The following is a 6,517-nucleotide window of genomic DNA, read 5'->3' on the forward strand; positions in this document are numbered from 1 at the left end:
ATCAAACCCTCATTCTTTTATAATAAGAATTTGGTTTGATTTTCGCGTGACTTTTGTTTGTTTGTTCTTTCTTTTTTTCTTTTTCTGCGATAAGGGAACCCTGGTATCTCAAATATCACACATCTTTGAAACTTTGCAAAAATGCAAGTCTAAAAGTTTAAAGTATTAGTGTTAAAATAGTATATTATAGCTTATTCCATAGTTGATTAGCAGCTTGAGATGCTCAAGCTGTATCAAATGCGGTTACGATAGGCAGACTATGACATAAAGACATAACCTCTTGATCTAGAAGTTTCCAATGCACCATCTAGCCTTCGTAAAGTTTATGCAACCTAAGGGTGATAGGTTTAACATTCAAACCTAGGCTATGGCTATTCGAGAGAATAATCGAAAGGGCGATCCAGAAATCATTTGAGTGGTGGCTCTGAACTCCAACCATAAGTACTTCTATCATGGACTAGCATATTAAATCAAGTACGTTCTGCAATGATCTCATGCCTAAGCAGGTCTGAAAGAGGCATATAGACTAGGAAATCCTCAAGAGGAATTTTATTCTAGTGGAACTTCGATACGTGGAAATACCTTAGCTAAGTTAGCTAAGTGTAGTCCAATTGAAAATGCTTAGGTCCGAGGCACATAGGGTGTGACAAAAGGATTTCAAAGGTGTTTTGGATCCACATGCAAGTGACCAAGTCCCTAACTAACTTTTGTTTAAGATTCATTAGGAACGAACATGCAATTTGGATTGAAAAGGAAGCCCCTTCTTAATGACACGATGTGATTATTAAATCCTCAGACCCAAAATGGGGCAAGGTGAACAAGCAAGTGGACAAAAAGTCATGCTTAAAAGAAGAACTCATTGCATACACTAAACTTAATCTTCCACAAGTGTTAGCAATTACTTTTACTTCGCTAACAAGGCAATCTGATATGTCGGTGGGACATTAAGATCTGGAGACTATACTAGACACGAATTTCCAGTTTTCATTCATACTCCATTCTCTTACACATTGCTTGAGTCTCATATATTTTTCTTACTAACTTGACCATTAGAGAGCCTATGGCTGGTACCCCACTGTTGCCAAGGTTGTTTTACGTGTAATTGCTCTTTTACAGGTTGTCGAGTTTGTGCATCTCCTCCGCACATAATGGTGCATGAATTTGGTTCCAACAAGCTTGGTTCGGGTGATTTACTTAAGCTATGAAAAAGTTTGGGTATCGACAAGGGAATACGGATCACACCATGTTTTTGAAACGCAAGGGTAGTAAGGGGACCTTGTTGATTATCTATGTTGATTATATAGTAGTTATTGAAGATGATATGGAGGAAATTGACAAGCTACAAGGGTATTTGAATTTTGAGTTTGAGATGAAGGATTTGGGTGCGCTTAAATATTTTCTGAGGATTGAGGTGGCTCGGTTGAAGGGAGGAATTTACTTGTCCTATCATAAGTATATGTTGGATTTGCTCTCAGAAATGTGTAGTTAGGATGTACACTTGCAGATACTCCCATCGTCCAAAACCATCGTCTAGGTATACATCCTGACCAACTTCCAATGGATAAAGGGAGATATCAAAGGTTGGTTGCTCGTTTGATTTACTTGTCTTTTACTCGTCTCGAGATTGCATATGCTTTAGTGTTGTAAGTTAATTTATGCATGCTCCTAGTGAGGATCATATGGTAGTTGTGATAAGGATTTTGAGTTACTTGAAGTCTTCTCCTATAAAAGGTTTAATTTTTTGGAAGAACGTGGACATTTGGAGGTTAAAGATGATACTAATGTCGATTAAGTCGGCACTATAACTGATAGGCATTCGATATCCAAGTATTTCATTTGGTTGGTGGAATTTTGGTTACTTGGCATAGTAAGAAGCAAAATGTCATTGCTTGGTCCAATGCAAAGGTTGAATTCAGGGGAATGGCTCATGGTAGTTGTGAGCTTTTATGGCTTCGGATTTTAATTGCAAAAAATTGACTTTAAGTTGAAGGGTTCAATGCAACTCTATTGTGATAATCAAGCGGATAGGGAGATTGCCAATAATCCAGTTTAGCATGACCCTATGAGCCGTGTTGAAGTTGATAGACATTTTACCAAGGAAAAGCTGGACATCGAGTTTGTCGATACTTCGTATGTAAGATCTGAGGAGCAATTAGTGGATCTCTTAATGCATGTGGTGTCTGCATGTTTTTCATGACTCGCTCGACAAGTTACGCTTAGGAGATATTTATGTACCAACTTGAGAGGGTGTTGAAGTGAGTCAAAAGTCAACTATTGTAATTGTTGTTTAATTGTAACTCCTTATTACTTGAGATTTCCTTGTTGTTAGGTATTTTCTTATATCACTAGTCAATTATGTAACACACACACACACACACACACACACACACACACACACAATACAATTAAAACTCAAATATGAGTAAATTACACAAAATTACCTCAACTATGGGTCGCACCACAATCTCATACCTTATGTTTTAAACATTGCAATGCCATACCTCAACTTATGAATTCGTTGCAATATCAGACTTCAGTTAGTGATTCTGTCAGATTAGCCATTAAGTGATGATTTGACAAATGGAGGGCCCATATATTTGCTGATGTGGTAGTCAACTTGTGGCATTAAAAATAAATAAATAGATAAATCATTTAAAAAATAAAATTTTATATAAAAAATTAAATAAAAAAGAGTGGGCCCTACCCCCTTCAAATCACAAATCCATCGTCTTCTCCGACGCTCTCCACCTTTGCTGACTTCCCTTCTCAGTCTTCGACCTCCCTAATGTGCGGCGCAAATGCCGCCTTGTATTTCTTCGTTTGCTGCACTTACTGCTACCTCACAATCGCCTCCCTCAGTGGCTTAAACAACCCAAAAAACAAGGTGTTCACGTATGTGAATCCGCAAATCCCCAAACCTGAATCCCCAAAACCGATCTCATCCTCCAATTCCTTGAAGTGGGTATTAGTGTTTTTGGGTATTCAAGGATCAACGGCCGCGGCAGGAGGTGGGAGTTGAAGGTCTCGTGAGAAAACCCGACGGAAAGCAGGTAAAAAAGAAGGATCATTTTCAAAAACTTCTTGTGGTCGATGGAGAAAGACTGCAAATTTGGGTGAATATGAAGAAATTAAACTCCGCAATGGGCTTTTGATGGTTAAGGTTTTGCTTCCACTCTTTTTCAAACGTCAGATTTTGTGTAAGGTAGATTGGTATCTGCAGTGGGGTTTTGGGGAGATCGGCGAGCGCAGAGGGCGTCGGAGAAGACGATGGATTTTTGATGGTTCAGGTTTTGCTTCTGCTCTTTTTTATTTAATTTTTATGTAAAAATTTATTTTTAAATGTTTTATCTATTTATTTATTTTTTAATGACACAAGTTGACTGCCACGTCAGCAAATATATAGACTCTCCATTTGCCAAATTATCACTTAACGAGTAATTTGACAGAATCACTAACGGAGGTTTGACATTGCAACGAATTCATAAGTTGAGGTATGACATTGCAATATTTAAAACATGAGGTATGAGATTGTGGTGCGACCCATAATTAAAGTAGTTTTGTGTAATTTATCCTAATTTTATGTAGATGCTAAATAAAAAACAAAGCAACACCTGCTGCTTTTCAATGTTCTCAATTAAATATCATTTCTTTCATATTCTTATAAATTAATATCATTAACAGCCACTTAGTACTAGTTTAATGATATTTTTCTTTATTTGTAAGAGAGTGATCTTAGATTCGATTCTCACCAAAGACAAATTTGAACCACAATATTGCTAGCCATTGTGAGACTAAACTTACCCCATTCTTCTTGACGTAAACAATATCGTTTGTTTAAAAAATATCATTAACTTATCTGTTTACTTCGACATTTCAACCATATATCAAGGGCATCTGAGAGAGCATGATTGTGGTTTGACCATAAAATAATATGCCCAATAATTTAAATGCCATAAAAGATAAAACTATGTTGACATAAAGGCATGAACATTTTGACCTACGCATGTCTTTTTCATTATCTGCAATTCTCTTCATCATCGTTACTTATTCAGACAACTTTTTCTTGGCCAACTTACACCACGGAGATGCTAAGATGCCCAAACCACTTCGAAGCATACATGGGATCTGTAGAGAAGATGTAGACGCTTATAGTTTTTTTGTTAACTTTCTGCCATTTCTTTAGTGGCTATAAGCCTAAGAGATCAACAAGTATAATTCATTGCTCCCTTAACCTCCCCACATGACATACTAGCAGAAAAAGGGGCAAGGGCCACATATACTTTTGCCACGGGACAAATAATTGTAGTCATGGATAAAACTATGGCTATAGGACTTTTAGAAAACTTAAAAACTACTTTTTTTAGTTTTTAAAATTTGGGTTTTAATTTTCAAATTTTTTTACTAAAATGTGAAAATAATTACTAAAGAAGTTTTCAATTTCTTTTTTTTTCTTCAAAACATGAAACTAAAAATGAAAAATATTATTGTTATGAAACAGCTCCTTAGTACTTACAATAATTAAGACAAATGAGATCAAATTTGTACCTAATATAAATTTGAGAATCCTTTGCGTTTCTATGTTGCATACAAAAACAGCTACATGAGAACGCACGAAGATACGAAAACCACATTATGAGCTAATTAAGGGGCTTGCTTAAGTGCATACTTATTATACAAATGCCTTCTGACAAATAGTGCTCATAATAGTATTATTTGTCAATTTCTCAAAAAACTAATGCATTTGTGAATCTTTTCAATCCCACAAAAAATAGACTACTGTAGTGAAATTCTTAACTGGTCATCTTTTCAAAATAAAATAAAAATAAAATAAACAAATGGTGAACGACACGCGCAATACTCCATAGGTTTGGCTTAAGTTGGAAGTGGGCTGCCAAATTCCAAAAAAAATCCCCAATCCAGTGTTGGAATTCGTTTACTCAGCTCTTTTTTCTTCTTTATAATTAATTATTCAATCCTCAATGATACAGGACAAGATGGACCTAAAAATTGGCACAATCATTCAAAGCCCGACTGAGATCTACATCGATTCAGCAAAATGAGATCAACATTGGGAAAAGAAGAAATATTGCGTGTGATTATAGAGAATTGAATTATTTCATATTGTCAATTGATTTTATGATAGAAATCATAACTTTGTTCATGGTATTAGAGCAGGGTAAGTCCATAAGTGAAGCCCCAACAGCTAAACGAGCTCCACGTCATCTAATTTTTGTTGTTCACGTGTTAGGCTTAAAAATTCGACACGTGATGCATAGTGTTGAGTGTAGGAATCCTACATCAGGAAAAGAAGGGACCTTGCATATGCTTATAAAGACTTGAACTACTTCCCGTATTGTTAATTAGTTTTATAATGAAGCCTCAACTTCTTTTAGTAACTTTTTGATACATTAGATTTGCTTGATTTAAACATGTCAGTTAATATTTACCTCTCATCCACATCATAGGATTATTCAATACGGAATAGGGATTAGAGTATTCAGTTTCAACATGCATTACCATTTAGCTCTATGGCTTAGATATTTGACACTGTTTCACACATAAAGGAAGCGAGTTTGTAAAGTCTAGAATTAGTTAGGTTGGCTTTTCTTCATCAAACAATTTATTCATTATGATCCTATTATCACATGAAGCTCAAATTAAGATTAGAACGATGATACGATCGTGATGAAGCTTATGTGGTAGTGAAGATTTAAGCTATCTCACTGAACAAGGTTTGGTTCAAGCATTTGCACCTCAAGACTGCATTTTACACTACTTTACCAGTGTTGTCTGCCTAGTCAAGTACGGGCATGTGCATACTTAAACATTGTCATGTGAGTCTGCTCTAAATTTGAATGAGTCATCGTACACTCTTTTATTCATGTCCTATCAGAAGAGAATGCTTCCAAACTTAATTGCATTCATCCTCAAATGTACAATTTTTAGGAAATATAAATACATGAATTAAATACAGATACACATCCCTTACAATTTTATACAATGAAACTATGTACGATTTAATAAGGCTAATTGTTCAATGAATCTAACACTTCTCTCAAGGGAGAAAATGATGATCGGGAGAGAAAGATTGGGTTTTGGCATGTTTTGCTGTTTGAGGGAGTGAACTGCTTTTTTCCAGGAGGTGTTTTGGTTTTTGGAAGGCGCTGGGGGGTCACTTCAGACCTGGAAGCGTGTGAGATTTTTTTTAGCGTCTGGAAACACAGCCTGCAATATTAACTGTCATATTATGATATTTTGGTGTACACTGAAGAATTTCTTCAGGTGTTTGCTAGAGCAACACAACGTAAAAGCGATGAGGAAATTTAGAGTTTGATCAAGGGTGATTGACAAGTGGGAAGATCTTATTGAGTCTTTTTTTATTAAATTTTCTAGTTGATTATGGTGTACACTAAAATGATTAATTTTTTAAAACTCGTTGTATAAATGGGTACTTCAAGTGTCATAAAGTAAATAGAGAAACAAAAAATATATCATTTCCTCTACTTGAATTATAACA

This window comes from Pyrus communis, chromosome 1 (genome assembly GCF_963583255.1).
Source record: "Pyrus communis chromosome 1, drPyrComm1.1, whole genome shotgun sequence".
Classification (NCBI taxonomy): Eukaryota; Viridiplantae; Streptophyta; class Magnoliopsida; order Rosales; family Rosaceae; genus Pyrus; species Pyrus communis.